Source organism: Amblyraja radiata, chromosome 33, assembly GCF_010909765.2.
Source record: "Amblyraja radiata isolate CabotCenter1 chromosome 33, sAmbRad1.1.pri, whole genome shotgun sequence".
NCBI classification, from domain to species: Eukaryota; Metazoa; Chordata; class Chondrichthyes; order Rajiformes; family Rajidae; genus Amblyraja; species Amblyraja radiata.
Window position 1 is genome coordinate 16369704 of NC_045988.1, and position 13870 is coordinate 16383573.

Genomic DNA, 13870 nt, shown 5'->3' on the forward strand with positions numbered 1-13870 from the left:
ATTTAGTGTCTTTTTTTGTAAACCAGCATCTGCAATTCCTTGTGTATCCCATATTGTCCCAATGGGTGCAAGCAATGGAGAATAACCTCCCAGTCTTGCATCACCGATTCAATTCATCTGGAAGGAGTGCGGTGTTCTCTGGTGCAATTTAAAGTCAAGTAGCATTTTCTAAAACATCTGGCATTTGGCCTAGTACCTAAATGTCTGGAGCAAGCTGAACGGTGTTAGGTTCATTAAAAAAACAAAACAAATTGCACTGATGGATTTTGTAGTCAATTCTAGCTCAATGCTCACATCTGTGACATCAGACCTGACTGTAATTGCCAATGGAATCAGGAAAAGCAGGCAGACTCATGGCTGGAAAAGATCCTGGACAAGTCCTGAGTAAAGTTGTTACAAACGATCGACAAACAGGACACAAATGCACAGCAAAAAAATTGAAATGGCAACATTTTTATGTGAAAAGAAAAATTAACATAGAGGAGATGGAAATGGTTAAAAGGTGGAATGATATTACAATTGGAGAACAGGAGAAAAGCACATTGTAGGAGATATAAAAAAATAAAACATTTACATGACATAGAGAATGTGTGAGAAGCTGATAAGGTGAACAGAAAGGCAGGCAGAAGCGTGAAAAAGCACAGTATATTATGACTGGTTGAGGCTCTTGAACACTTGAGCTCATTATCTTTGGATAACCTTCTCGCTAGTGACATCTTGATTTTTGGCCAAATCACTTCAAGGCACTGGAAAGCACAATTTGAAAAACATAAGGTGCAAGAAGCAGATCTGGAAACTGTGGTTATAATTCCCCAAAGGGCAGCTGACACAGGCTCGCAATTATGGGACAAGTTAACACGGATTCCTAATCGTGCTTTACAGCTTACCCTGCCTGAAGACAATGGTGTGACGGGCTCCGAGCTACGCAGTGTGGAAATGGGCCCTATGGCCCAATTCAGTCATGCTCACTAGGTGGCCTAACTGAACCCGTTCCACTTCCTGTACCTGGACCACATTCCTCCAAACCTTTCCTTTGCAAGTGCATTTTAAATGTTGTGATTGCACCCAGCTCCACCACTTCGTCTGGCAGCGCAGAGATACACACTAACCTTTTCCCTTTTAAATCTTTACCCTCTCCTTAAATCTATGCCTAGTTTTAGACACCCCTACCCTGTGGATATTTACCATATCAATATTTTACCATATCAAGATTTTACCGTCAGCAACCTCTGCTTCAGATAAAATTCGCCCAACCTATTCACTCTCCTCATAATCTTCTTGACCCGGTAATATCCTCATACATCTTGTGTGCACCTCTTCCAGTTTAATGTCAAACCTCCCATAGCAGGGCAACCAGGACTGCACACAGTACTCCATATATGGCCTTACCAATATCCTGTCCAGTAATAACATGAGGTCCTGCACTCACGACACTGACCGATGAAGGCAAGCATGCCAATCAGCTTCTCCATCAAAGATGGTCACCAAATGCTGGAGTAACTCAGCGGGACAGGCAGCATCTCTGGACAGAAGGAATCGGTGGAGTTTCGGGTCGATACCTTTCTTCATCACCCTGTCTAACTGTCATGGAGCCATTCACCTGCACCCCAAGGTCTTCCAGCACTCCCCAGGTCCCCTACCATTTACTGAGCAAGTCCTGCCCTGGTTTGGCTTAGCAAAATGCAACACCTCACGTGTAGCTGCATTAAACTCCATCTGTCTTTCCCCGTCATCAGCTCAGTTGATCAAGATCTCATTGTAATCTAACCTTCTTTCCAGTCCACTACACCGCCAATGTTGGTGTCTTCTGTAAATTTACTAACCATACCAACTACATTCACATCCAACTTATTAAAATAAATAACAAACAGCAGTGGACTCATCAGCAATCCAAGGGGCACAATTCAATAGATATCTCTTAAAAAACAACCTTCTCCTATCACCCTCAGTCTCTTACATTCGAGTCAATGTTGTATTCAATTGGCTATCTTGCCTGGATCGCATGTGATTTAACCCTCCAGATCAGCCTATCATGCAGTCCCTTGTCAAAGGCTTGCTGGAGTCCAAGACAACATCCATTGCACTGCTCTCATCAACCTTCTTCAAAAAACTCTGTGGCATTTGTGAGGCATGATTTCCCATTACGAGGCAATACTGACTATGCTCAATCTGTCCTTGCCTTTGCAATGTATGACCTGCCTTTCAGAATCCCCTCCAATAACTTTTCCACCAATGATGTTGGGCTCACTAGTCTGCAATTCCCATTTTTTGTCCTTGTAGCTTTTCTTAAATAGCGGCACAAAATTAGTTACCTCCTGCCCAGTCTTCCGGCACCTCACCCATGGCTATCAATGGCATAAACACCTCTACCAGGTGGCCTGCAATTTCTTCCCGAGCTTCAACCATATTGTCAATCAGTCAGAGTTAATTTGACAAACACACTGCTATTCTAGAGCTCGACTCTCCAACTGACATCTCCACTTAATTATGCAAAATCTAGCATGCATTCATCAGAGGATACTCAATCTCTCTCTCCCGTCCCCATTTGAAGGAATTATCAACCACTTTCATGTTAGTTGCTGATTGATCACAACTGATAGTTGTTTTTTTCGAGCAAGTGTGTGCTCTCTCCAATTATAAACTCAGCAGCTGGTGTGACAAATGAAGGAGGACTTTGTGTTGACCTCTAGACTTGTACACAAATCGGTTGCTCAGATACGAGTGCACTAATAGTAATCACTGCATATATCATGCAACTTGGGGAATAAACAAGGATGAATACACAGAATAAGGTCAAACTATAAAAGAGGGAGAATGCAAAGACTATGCTGGGAATGAGAAACATTTTTTTTTAACAATGGGAGGCCATTTCTGGTCAGATTGTGGTGGAAGGATCCTGCCTGCTTGAGGTCCAGTGAGGAACGAGGAGTGTTTGGTTTGGTTTAGTTTAGTGATACAGTGTGGAAACAGGCCCTACATCCCATAAACCAGCCATCACCCAGTACACCAACGCTATCCTACAGACTAGGGAAAATTTACAATTTTTACTGAAGGCAATTCACCCACGTGGCCACGGTGAGAACGCACAAACTCCATACAGAGAGCACCCATAATCTGGATCGAACCCGGGTCTCTGGTGCTGTAAAGCAGCAACTCTACCACTGCACCACCGTTCCGCAGTGCCGAGTGGGATGATTTAGTCTCAATATGAATCTCCTCGTCAATATCTGCCACTGGCTCCAACTACAAGGTATCTCTCCTTTTAAGAGGTTTTAATTAGCGCTGGCTGGCCTTAAAAGGCGGCATCCTCTCCCACTGTTTGGTCCCTTGCCGATGAATGGAACCACTTAACTGGCTGTACTTTGCAGACATGTTAATTGGCAGGCTGTGCAAAGTTGGAAGGGTCCAAAGTGCCAAAAGCAGCAATTAGTTTGCACCACGCCACTGCTGTTCTCTTGTAGGTTGAGTAATGCCACCACTTTGTCAAAATTTAACAAGAATTAATTCACTGGCACATTCATCAAATCCATTCTTAACAAACATATTCTGAAGGACTAGTCAGACTGTATCTACCTTTAGCATTGGACCCAATATTGTACAGCCTCACGAAGACCAATGAGCACAATGTGGATGTCAACAAAAGTCCTACACAGCTTAAAATACATCTGGCCAATATCTTATTAGTTACCGCTGAAGATGCAGCATCTGTACTGATTGAGCTTAATTCTCAATTACATTACTTTAGCCAATATTGCAAGCACCACACCTCAATTTTTAAGTAAGTCAGGCATATATTACATATTATTCCAAGCACAACTATTCTCCATAATTAGACTATTCTTATAATTAGACCATCAAACACTTCAGCTATTTTTACATATCAGTACAATTATATTCCAACATTGCTTCCTTAATTGTAGGTCTTAAATGGCAACTGCAATATAAACCTGTCCAATTGGGTGATTGTGTTGAAGACAATGTTTATGCATCTGAACATAAACCACAAGTTAATTTTCTTGAATCCCAGTCCCAAGGAGGTTCACTCGAGTACACTGATAATTGCTTTGCATTTTCCTGACATATACACCTGTGGAATGAGAACTGTAAAAGCCTTCTGAATTGACACAACAAACAGCTGTCCAAAGACATGTCAGACTCAACAGATTCAACATTGACGATGAACGGAATAATGCATGAGACGGAAACAAGAACTCATTCAAACTTAACTTCAAGGCTGGGCACAAGGGGCCACAGATGCTGGTTTACAAAATAACAAAGGCACAATGTGCTGCAGTAACTCAGTGGGTCGGGCAATATCTCTGGAGGACATGGAGGGGTGATGTTAAGGGCAGGACCTTTCTTCATACTGATTGTAAGGGGAGAAAGAAACCTGGAAAAGAGGAGGGGCAGGACAAAGCTTCATGTTCACACATTATAGGAGTAGAATTAGGCCATTCAGCCCATGAAGTCTACTCCGCCATGGCTGATCTCTGCCTCCTAATCCCATTTTCCTGCCTTCTCCCCATAACCCTTGACACCCATTCTAATCACGAATTTGTCTATATCTGCCTTAAAAATATCCACTGACGTGGCCTCCACAGCCCTCTGTGGCAATGAGTTCCACAGTTTAACTACCCTCTGACTGAAGAAGTTCTTCCTCACCTCCTTTCTAAAAGAGCTCCCTTTAATTCTGAGGCTATGACCTCTGGTCGTAGACTCTCCCATCAGTGGAAGCATCCTTTCCACATCCACTCTATCCATACTTGCCAACATCTGCCACCTAACTTGGCAGTACAGGTGAGGAGGGTTTTATGATGGGCAGATGATTGAATAGAAGCCAGAGATGCAAAGACAGAAGGTGTTAGATCAAATCGAATAATTGCAAATTGTGAAGCTAGAGGAAAGAATGTAGAGGAAGGACCTGAAACGTTGCCTATCGCTGTTCACCAAAGAAGCTGCCTGATCCACTGAGTTACTCCAGCACTGTGAGTCTAACTTCAATGCTCCCAGGTTTCACCACTGTACACTGAAGTGGGCAGTTTTAATCAGGATCCAAACAAACATGGCCAAAGTGGTCTAACCTCCTCTGTTTGTGAATGTGGTCACCCAGACCAAACAATGGGCCAATTGATCATACCCTGCACTCAATACAAACTCTTCAAGAAGGAACTGCAGATGCTGGAAGATCGAAGGTACACAAAAATGCTGGAGAAACTCAGCAGGTGCAGCAGCATCTATGGAGCGAAGGAAATAGGCGAGAGAACTTAGGAAGAGCCAATTTCCTTCGCTCCATAGATGCTGTTGCACCCGCTGAGTTTCTCCAGCATTTTTGTGTACCCTCAATACAAACTCGATAGGCATATGTTTAGTTTAGAGATACAGCATGGAAACTGACCCTTCGGCCCACCAAGTCCACACCAACCATCGATCACCCTTTCACACTAGTTATATTTTATCCCACTTTCTCATCCACTTCATACAAACAGCAATTTACCAAGGCCAATTCACCTACAAACCAAGGTGATGTGACAGGAAACCAGAGGCTTGAGAGGAAATCCGTGCAGTCAATAGGAAAATGTGCAAACTCCACACAGGCAGCACCCAAGGTTAGGATCAAAACCGGGTCCCTGGCGCTGTGAGGTGGCAGCTCTACCAGCTGTGCCACCCTCAGGGAGAGAGAAATCCCCCCTATGTGTTTTTGTTGGATGCAAGACGACAAGATGTGGCTGAAGCAGATGCAACTGCAGCACTTTTGTCACTTGGCTATCAGAACATCAGCAAAATCAGTGAGTGCAATCAATTCAGTCCTTCACTCTATGCCAGTTCTCCTGGCTTCATTTTACCCACAGCATGCCCTCGTGCCATCAGATAGTTTACAGCATTTGCCTCTCATTCTTGCTGTCTGCAGCTGCACTCTGATAAATCACGTAATAGCATAAAAGCAGATCCAAAGTGATGTCCACGATGCAGAGCTCTCCACGTGATTCAATTTTTCTACCTATGTGTCGCTCACAATAACCAACATCCAGCTCAATAAAACTGCAACTAATTTAATCTGCTATTCTTCTGTTAAGTCGATACCCTCTAAACAAATTCACAATTTCAGTCAGTACAGCTTTTACTGAGTAAATATCTGACTCAATTCTCGACTGAGGAATTCATTTTCCTAAGCCAGCCATCCACAGACACAATTCTACTTGCAGGTCTATCTTTTAAACTATCAGACATTACCGCAGTGTTATCCACATGTTAAAGCTGCTTTACAGTGTCTGCTTCTCACTGAAAACATTCGTCACGATGAGATTCCCACCTTCACATGCTGTACGTCTAGGAATTACTTTGTCCTCAGAGCTTATTGAAACCATTCATCTTCCGTTCATGACTTAGAAAATGCTCACAAAAAAAAAAATCACACAATTGAGAAGACAGCTCCACAGACATCTGTGGTGGTAACAGTGCTTCGAATGAGCTATCTAATTAGTCCAAGATTTTTCCAGCATTTCTTTGCAAATCTCTTCACTTCTCTGACCATTTTTGACCATTTGACCATTTTTTTTTACCATTTTGGACCATTTTTTACTTTTGACCATTTTTCTGTTTCCCAACATTTTACCAAAGAGTGAATATACATCCTGTAAACATTTTAATTAGTCATTGATATCAGCAACTTGTAGTCTCTGTAGTACGGCGCCTTTGAAGTAATGATTACCCTGGTGTATTAGTCTGATGAGATGTGACATCGTACTGCCTTTCAAATCATAGTTCTTATTTGACTGAGAGCTGCTCTGACTCGTCATAGATCTTTTCAATGATATCAAAGCACCACTTTACCCTATTTTTCCCAACCAGTTCTCAAATGCAGTGGTAGAAACAGAATATAATTTGTGCTGAATAAAGTTGAAGAGAATATCCTCCAATTCATTTAGAGCAAGCTTTAAACTTTATGTTGCAAGTTGTTGGACAATCTGTCTTGCTCCATTAGTTTTGTGATTAAATATTCCCATTATCTAGATATTGCTGCTAGAATGACAGGCTCCAGGTATCCAAAATATGTTGAATGATATGTGTCAGTAGTTTAAAATCTAATTTCCATCTATTTAGTTTGTCTCCTTAATTTCTGGTTGATTTTCCTTTGGCACCAAAATGGATTCTGTTAACTTGTTCAAATTTACAATGATATTCCATGAGCTATATTTCAGCGCACATTTTGAATGTTCAAAAATTAGATTTACTGATCACATTAGCTGGACACTCAAAGCTGTTAGGCTGCAGAAACGCGATATGAATTGTAATATTTGAAGCTTTTTCAGGGGGAAAAAAATCTCATTAGTCAGTTTAATGCTGTGTGCCAGGTTTTTGGGAACTACGGTTTTTCTAAGTATGACCAAAGGCTTTCCCCAAGAGGATTTCCCTCCCATTCTTAATATGTTACTGGAGTAATACTGAGCAGTTGGCAGACTAGTCAGATTTATTAGAAACATGCACACCAGTCGGTAGATCCCACACAAAGGAAGCACTGCCCATTCACAGTGTGTTACTGGTCTCAGCCTTTGTTTAGCTCCAAACCTCTCATGAACACTTCACCCTTTTGAAGAACAAAAGTGGGATCTTTTCAAACAATATGTAGAACAAGGAACTGCAGATGCTGGTTTATAAAAAAAGACACAAAGTGCTGGAGGAACCCAGCAGGTCAGGCAGCATCTCAGTTTAATTTCGAGATACAGCGCGGAAACAGGGCCTTTGGCCCACTGAGTCCACACCAGTCCACAATCACTCAGAACATTAGCACTATCCTGCACACTAGGAACATTTTTTACAGAAGCTAATTAACCTACAAACCTGCACATCTTTGGAATGTGGGGGGAAACTGGAGTACCCGGAGAAAACCCACGCTGTCACAGGGAGAACGTACAAACTCCATACAGACAGCACCCGTAGTTGGGATTGAACCCTGGTCACAGGCGCTGTACGCAGCAACTCTACTGCTGCACCATTGCGCCACTGTGCCGCCCCGAGGAGAACATGGAGAGGTGACGTTTCAGGTCAGGACCCTTCTTCAGAGGTTCTGGGTCCCGACCAGAAACATTACCTATCGATGTTCTTCAGAGATGTTGCCTGTCTTGCCAGTTACTCCAGTACTTTGTCATATTTTCAACCAATCCTTGTTCATCTCATGATACATTGTACAACACCTGTTCCTTGACCAGTGAATCCAATTCCATGCTTGTTTACAAATTATAGCATATCACTGCAATTTTTCTTTAAACCCCTTTGTCAACTTCCTGGGACTTTGCTGTTTGTCCAACACAACAATACTTCCACTGACCTTTGGTAGATGTTCTATTAATGCAGTTAGCAAGAACATTTTTTTTGTAGACTTTGTATTCTTTGGCAGGAAGTATTATGACATTTTTCACAACGCTGGAAAGGTCTCAGAGGCTGCAGTATTCTTTTTTTGTTATACAAGTGGCTGCATGACATATTACAATGCAATGTGATTTCTTCCCAACACTCAAATCCTCAACCTAAAATGCGCTAAACTGAAAGACAGTTAATAATATGTATTCAGCTGATCTCCTCATCCAACAAAATAATCCCACCTCACTCTATAATAATGTTGCAAATTGTCTGAGGATTAATTTATTATCAATAAATCCTTTCAACCTTTGAAGATAATACTGCTATTCCATAACACTTCGAAGCAATTAAATTATGTACTTCAAACTATGTTTGCAGTCTAGAGAAAGATCCATCGTGGTTTGTTAACCAGAGATAAGTTAATTTAGACTAAATATTACTCTTTTACACCAAAATATATGATGTTATCTATTGTGTGCTCACTTATTAAACTTACGTTGTTACCATGGAGACACAAGAAACTGCAGAAGCTTGTGCGAACAGCACACTGCTGGAGGAAATCAGTGACTCAGACATCACCTGTGAGGGCAATAGACAGACACTATTTCAGCTTGGGCTCCTTATTCAGACTGGTCCTGACCCAAAATGTTGTCTGTCCATTTACCTCCACAAATGATGCCTGACCTGTCGGGTTCCTCCAGCACTGACTTTTTTTCTAAATAAATTTCCACATGGTTTATGTTTCCTATGAAGATTTATTTCCAAATGTTGCCGCAGCAGCGCCCGAGTAAAGTCATTCCTTGGATGGCATTCTCAATTGTCACGAAGCAGAGATAATGAGGGAGAAAGGATTTTCATGGGGACCACTCATCTCACCTAACATTGCTTCCTGGAAGAAAGAAAATAAGGCAACACGCAGCAAAGAGAAAATAAAACGTAAATGAAAAATGGTAGTTATGAATATTAGAATAGTAAACCAGCATCACAATACAAGTGACGTTTGTAGTGATAAAGAATATTTTTTTGACAGATTTAAAATAAAACCTTCGTAGCAATGTTGTCAGGCATCTATCATAGCATCTTTCAAACACAAAACAATCATATTGTGTTATCAGTACCTCATAGAAGAAGCTATTGTAGCATTGGGCAACAGATGATACAACAGTATATTTTACAGTGAATCATCGACTGGGACATTATCTGTTCTTTTCTGTCTTAACTAGCCTCTCTAAGATACAGGCAAATAAGTGATTATGTTTTAAGAGGAAAGGGGCACCATTAAGGGTTGCAAAGTTCAGTGAAGGCCAATTGCCTAACAGTCATTTGCACAGATCAGTTCTGATCAGATCTGCACCGAACCATGAACAGCATCATGTACAGAGATGGTCACATTCTATAATTCTTATCGGGGCTGATGTCCAATATTACACCAGTGTCAGACTTTCATTTCCCCATTTGTCTCAGAGGACTATCTGCACACAGGAAAAGATTTGTACCAGGTCATTTGAAGTTTTATTCTATGTGTCTGGCATAATGGCACCGTGATAGAGCTACTACCTCACAACGCCAGAGACCCGGGTTCGATCCTGACTATGGGTGCTGTCCGCGTGGAGTTTGGACGCTATCCCTGTGACTGTGTGGATTTCCTCTGGATGCTCCAGTTTCATCCCACATTCCAAAGATGTGCTGATTTGTGGGCTTCTGCTAATTGCCCCTAGTGTGTCAGAAGTGAAAGTGGGATAACTGAGAACTAGTGTATGGGTGATCGATGGTCGGTGTGGACTCGATGGGCCGAACAGCTGTATGTCAAAAACAAAAAAGTGTGGTAGAGCAGGTAATATTACAGCTTAATTAGTCCAGAGACCCAGCTTCAATCCTGCCGTCAATTAGGAATATGCAGGCCCCCCCTAGGTCCTCTCTTTCTCTGGTTGCCTCCTACATTCTACAGACATCCTGGTTAACAGGTTAATTTTGAACTGAATTGAATTGAAAGACAAGTCATGGAAACTGGCCTTTCGGCCCACCGAGTCTGACGGTTTTGTAGACTCCTTCATGCTTTATGTTTGCCCTTTGGGCAAAAGCCCAAGAAGGGGGATGTAGATCAAACAGTATTGCTGATTTGTTCCGTCTGGTTTTGCTGCTGATGACCTGATCCATAATCCATGTCAGGTTTTTCACATCACCACCGCCTTGTGGCATGCGGGGAGTCATAGTGTTTTTTTAGTTTTAACTTACGATTCGAGCCTACAGTACTCATCTCGATGGTCTCTGTATGTATACAAATTAAAGTACTTGTTATGATATAAAATTACTTTGTATCATAAGTACTTTGCACAGGTACCAGTACACTGACAACCGATCACCCATTTATACTCATTCTATGTTTACACTCCCTACACATCATTTCATCATCATTCTGCCTATTATGCCTCCTGGCATGTAGGGCAGCAACGAAGGTCATCCACTCAGTAGTGTTGATTCCTTCAGTTGCTGTTTCCGTAACATATTTGTTTTACGAGACAGGGTTGTTAGCTCTGTGCTCAACCTCCAACCTGGAGGACCAGTGGATCGATCTTCGTCTCGCCTGTACCCTTCGACCTGTCCAGCATGGGAGACCCTAACAGGAGACAAATCTCCCGCTGACATAACTCTAAGGGTCACTGAGACACAAGCTCCCCGACCACAACAAGGTTGCAATCCAATGGGGAGCCTACACACCATGAGCAATTTGTAGAGGCCAATTATCTTAGGAGGGAGAGATAGATCAGCCATGATTGAACGGCGAAATAGACTTGATGGGCCGACTGGCCTAATTCTGCTCCTATGACTTACGATCTTATGAACTTGCAAACCTTTTATATCTTTGGGATGTGGGAGGTAACTGAGCCACCTAAAGGAAATCCATGCGATCACAGGGGGAACGTGCAAATTCCACACAGACAGCAGCCAAGGTCAGGATCGAACCTGGTCCTCTGGCACTACCAGCTGCACTACTGTGAATTACCCACTGAGTACAAGTGAGTTGCATGAATTTCAAGGATGAGGCAGTAATTATGTGATGGTTTTGTGAGAGAGATTGGGGAATGGAATTGATTGAATTGTTTCTTTCTATGCTGTAAGGAAATATTTTCAAATTAGTTGTCCGTCACGCTGATGCACCCAACTGGAGAATGTTTGGTGGAAAACAATGGTGGAAAAGCTAAAAATGGAAAGCTTAATTCTTATTTCCAACACAACTATTTCACTGGCTTCTTCCAAGTGGTTATTTACCCTCTTAACATATATGGACCGCACTACAAATTTATGGAGCATGATAATTCCTTCCAATTTATCTTGTTCACGGGTTGTTAAAAAAAAATAAAGCTCTTCTGCAGCAACACATATGCACCAAGGTTATTTATAGCTCAAAATTATTCATGTCTTCTTTAAGTCAAGAAACGCAAAGGATCATTGCCATAGAGAAGCTACACTATCCACAAAACCCAAAGTTTCCCATGTCTCGTGAAGTGAAGGTTAGTTTATTGCTCATTAAAAAGAAACAAGTATGAGACACAAAACAGTGACCATGACATAGCCTGCCGTCCTTGGAAACTAAATAGAAAACTTTTAGCAAGAAGCTGTAAATTTGTCAAAGCTTTATTATTCTGGTTTAGACCCCAGCTGGTCCCAGCAGTAGATTGGCACATTGATAAACTGCTAGGCTTCTTGTTTTTAACAACTTCTCGACAAATATGTAGATTCAAACTGACACTAAACCATTGCACACAGGCTGACTATCACCAGGCATAAAAAGGCACCTTGAACACCGAATAAGAAGGAACAGCAACAGTCTTGTTTTCCCCTTCGCTTGATATGTTATCACAGTATTGCAGAATAATCACTGACAGTTAAGATACTGCTCTTGCTCTCTTCCTCCGTCCTCTCCTTGCTGGCTATCTATTTGTTTCACATAGCCTACATACAATGAATTACCAGAGCCGGGTTAACCTATAGGCTTCATAGGTTGAAGCCTAGGGCCTCAAAATGTAGGGGGCCTCCGGCCAAGGTTTTCTTTTCCCCCAGGGTAAAAAAAATCCAGAGGAAAAAAAAATTGGAGCGCAATCAGCATTTCCACTTTGACGGAAATTACCCGAAATTTTTGTTCGGGCCCGGCTGGAAGTCTTGAGGGGGGGGGGGGAATTGCGACCATCCGCACCTGCGCAGTTAGGGGAAGCTGGTGACGCAGTAGCAACGCAAAATTATGATGTCTCTCCGCAGAGTGGGTCTGGGTGGGTTCAGATCTCCATTTGCACTCCACACAAATACCTTGATGCCTCGTATCTACTCTAGGTAAGTACTGGAATATTGCGTTGCGGGAGTGCCCGTTTCTCCAGGCTGGGGTGGGGGGGGGGGGGGCGGGCTGCGGTGTCTGCGGAGTCGGAGCCTCGCTGCGTGGGAGGGAGAGAGATGGGGAGATGTGAGAGAGAGGGTGGAAGGAGGAGGGGGAGTGGTAAAGGGGGATTATCTTCAGTGAGATTGCAAAATTAAGGTAGGTTCTAGAGCAATAATATTTTCTCCTCCATATGAATAATATCAAACAATTGGAACTGCTTTATTTGCCTTGATAACAATACTGAAAAATATGAATTTCATAGTTTGCGACTTTCTTTTTGCATCATATTTTTAATGTGCACACACTAACACAGTCGAACAATAACAGGCACTCAAATCAACACACAAAACATTTTCTATTTACTGCAAAAACTTATGGTATTTGCAGTGTTTCCATGCTCCTTTATATCATTTTACATTACATTTTACAGTAGATCTTGATTATTAAAAGGACAACTTCAATTCTTGAATTTAAAAAATGTATACAACAATGACCCCAATCATCCCATTTCAACCACTCATTACTCCTGACTCAACCAAAATTATGTCTGAAATATTGGTCATAAATTGGTGCAAAAATGATCCAAAATAAGGCTCATAATGCACGTGAGAGCATCTAAAACCCCAGAGCTTCCAGGGCCCTTAAGCGGGCTCTGGACCCCAGCCACAAGGGACTTTGAGCTTTGTGCTTGTGATATGTGCTGCGTGCACTTATTTCACATATAATTTTTGTAATCCTGCCATGCCACCACCCCCTTTTTGAAAAGCTTAATATGGGCCTGGTGTATAATATTTTTGACACTGACTTAGGCCTTTCTTACATATGCTGTCACAAGGCACTGTAGTCTCTAAACAACACTTAAATAACTTTCCTTGCCCCTCATTTCAGAATAATAGTGTTTTAAGCCGATAACTCAACACTAGCGCTGGCAATAAATAAATAAATAAAAAGCACAGCTTTCCAGCCCTTATCTCATTGGCCACACTCGGCTACACATCGGTGTCAATCTGGTGGACTCTTCCATCTTCCTCTCGTCGTGGGGGTGGGGGATTGGGAGTGGCCTCACAAGTGGAATAGCCTAGGTCCTCTCTTTATCTAAATCCGGCCCTGTGAATTACCAACCTTAACACCAATCTATGG

At 42.2% G+C, this 13870-nt stretch overlaps 1 protein-coding gene across 4 annotated transcripts in view; it reads right to left on the reverse strand.

Moving 5' to 3' along the window:
• The window catches only part of LOC116991390 (opioid-binding protein/cell adhesion molecule homolog), a 1877101-nt gene that overhangs the window by 458990 nt on the left and 1404241 nt on the right, over positions 1–13870 (reverse strand). The gene's annotated exons all lie outside the window — the stretch shown is intronic.